Genomic DNA, 3,051 nt, shown 5'->3' with positions numbered 1-3,051 from the left:
TTTGGGAGGCCAAGACGGGCGGATCACGAGGTCAGGAGATCAAGACCATCCTGGCTAACACAGTGAAACCCCGTCTCTACTAAAAAATACAAAAAAATAGCAGGGTGAGGTGGCGGGCGCCTGAGGCTGAGGCAGGAGAATGGCGTAAACCTGGGGGGCGGAGCTTGTAGTGAGCTGAGATCCGGCCACTGCGCTCCAGCCTGGGTGACAGAGCGAGACTCCGTCTCAAAAAAAAAAAAAAAAGTCACTGAAAGCATGAGCAACAAAAGAAAATATAGATAAACTGAATAATAGATAATGGGTCAAAAGATATATAGATACACTGAGATAACGGTTCAGATCTACCAGGATGGCTATAACGATAACATAAAAAATATACAAGAACAAGTGTTGGTGAGGATGTGGGGAAACTGTACCTGTGCAGTTGCTGGTGGGAATGGAAACGGTGCAGCTGCTGTGGGCACAGTCTGGTGGTTTGTCAAAAAGTTACACAGAACCATGATCGAATCTTGAAATTCCACTCTCAGGTATATATGCAAGAGAAATGCAAATATATATACACACACACAACTTATAAACACATGTTCATAGCAGCACTATCCACAGAAGCCAAAAGAAAACGTCCAAACGTTCATCAACAGATGAATGGACAAGCTGTGGTCTATCCATACAGTGGAGAGTTATACAGCCATGAAGAAATATGAAATACTGATACATGCTGCAACAGATGAGGTTCACAAACATCATGCTAAGTGAAAGAAATCAGACACAAAAGCCTACATATTGTGCAATTCCGCTGATATGAAATGTCTAGAATAGATAAATCCATAGAGACAGAAGGCAGATGAGTTGCCTGGGGCTGCGGAGGACGGAATGTGGACAAACGGCTTGATAGGTAAGGGGTTTTGACTTTGGAATGATGAAAATGATCTGGAGCTAGAATGACAGGTAAGGGGTTTTGACTTTGGAATGAGGAAAATGATCTGGAGCCAGAAGGAGGTGGTGGTTGCCTAACATTGTGAATGTACTGACCTCCACTGAACTGTTCACTTCAAAATGGTTGATTTTACGTTATGTAAATTTCGCTTTGCTAAATTCTTTTCAGAAAGTTAGTCCTAGTACCTTGTGGAAATTGTGCTAATTTTTTTTTCTCATTTGTTGGAACTGTTGCTCTCCCTGCATTTATTACTCCCACCCTAGCTGTAATCTTTCCCAAACAACCCCCTTCCCTATGCTTTTCTCTTACATGCTGTCTTTTGGGGAGAGGGTATCTTTGTCTTGGAGGCTTGAGTGGTCACTGTGACTCTCTGGGTTGCTGCCATGGAATGCTCCAGCCTCCAGACACACATATACTCATTCCTGTGCCCAATGTGGTCCTACAGGCTGACTAAATGCTTGTTCCAAGGTGGTCTTCTTTAATCTTTCTCAACAATCCATAAAGAAAACTCAGGAACCCTGGAACTCAGTGGGGTTCACTGCCTAATAATTTGGGCACTTCTACAAAACACTTCTTTAAAATATTATGTGATTGTTTTGCTAAAATACTATATATTATAGTTGTAATTCCTATTTATTGGTGATATCTTTGAGTATAAACAACATGAAAATAATTTCATTGAATATTTTTCCCTAACACCTTTGACAAAAAATTAGAACTCATTCTTTTTTCCTTATTTCTAAAAAAATCTCCCTCTCTCTCATGTCAGAATCATAGAATGATAGCTAACATTTATTGAGCAGTTCCTGTGCTCCACACACTGCTCTAAGCACACTGCAAAGCTATTACCACTCAAAACTAAAGGTGATTAAGGTGAGGACCAGGGCCTTCCCCTCCCTCTCACTGGGGAAACCAAAAGTTGACCTGGGCCAGTGTGTGCACAGCCTGAATCCCAAAGCACTGTAACAGCACCATCCACACCAAATGTCCTATGTCTCGTTCTATTATACCAAGAGTTAGGGACCAAGAGCTTTCAGAAACTCATTCCCATCCCTCGATGTCCCACTGAATGCACGGAAATATGCCACTGCCTAAAGGCAAGTGAGAACTTCAGCAAAAGTTTCCACCAAACTGTGCTTCCTGTACTAGACCCCGAGGGAGTGAGGGCATCACCACCAGCAGACACTGAAGAGGTGGGTGGTCTCCTCCAATGGCCACTAGAGAGGTAGGTCATCCCCCTCCAGTAGACGCCAAAGGGGTGGGTGGTCTCCTCCACTAGACACTGGAAAAGTGGGTCTTTCCCTCCACCAGACACCAAAGGGGAGGGCCACCCGCTCCACTAGACACGGGAGGGGAGGGTCATTTTTATTTTTGACCGTCTCAGGAATGATGTTCAGGTGGGAAGCCTGCAAGGAGAGTCCCACAGGGCAGGCTCCGCCCATCTGCGTAGCAACCAAAGGCAAATTTGTCTTAGAATAAGGCTGGGAAGGGAGGGAATCTGGGCTTTACCAGAGGATGGACAGATTGCTGAGCACCACAGAAGCTGGGGAATGAGGCAACCGGCAACACTGCCTGGGGACACGGGATGTGGCAGGAGACAGGGCACGGTGAAGTCAGCTCCGACCATCGTACGCAGACCCTCCTCAGGGCCGGAGAGGCTTTGGGCTGACGATGCAGGCAGGGTGCCCAGAAAGCCCTCTCAAGGTGAGACGCGCCAGAGTTGGGGGGCACAGGGTGGATGTGGGCAGGCTTAGCTTCTCCAGGGGAGGCGTATTCTTGTTACCTGGCTGATTGCAGCGACTCCAGTGCAGAACGCACGTCCAGGCTGAGTCAGCCTCAGAAACCTAAGCAGTTTTAACATGTCAAAGAAATTCACCACAAAGTATCTCTTTTGCACAATGTGATTTTCTGTCAGGGAAAATTTTGTAAGATCAATCTAAAATAATTCAAAAGCTTTGTCTTTGAGAACCTGGGCCCAGGTGTGAACTGCGGCCCAGAAAAGTGTCCAGATATCACGACACAGGCAGCTTTCAATTCAGGAACACTCTGTTAAAGGATGGTAAAGTAAGTGAAGAGTGCAACTGTTTCCTTGTAAACAGCTTGTGTACCTCTCT

The sequence above is a fragment of the Mandrillus leucophaeus genome, unplaced genomic scaffold, assembly GCF_000951045.1.
Source record: "Mandrillus leucophaeus isolate KB7577 unplaced genomic scaffold, Mleu.le_1.0 Scaffold1475, whole genome shotgun sequence".
In the NCBI taxonomy this organism is placed as follows: Eukaryota; Metazoa; Chordata; class Mammalia; order Primates; family Cercopithecidae; genus Mandrillus; species Mandrillus leucophaeus.
The sequence above is the reverse complement of the archived record's forward strand: the minus strand, read 5'-3'. Positions refer to the sequence as shown.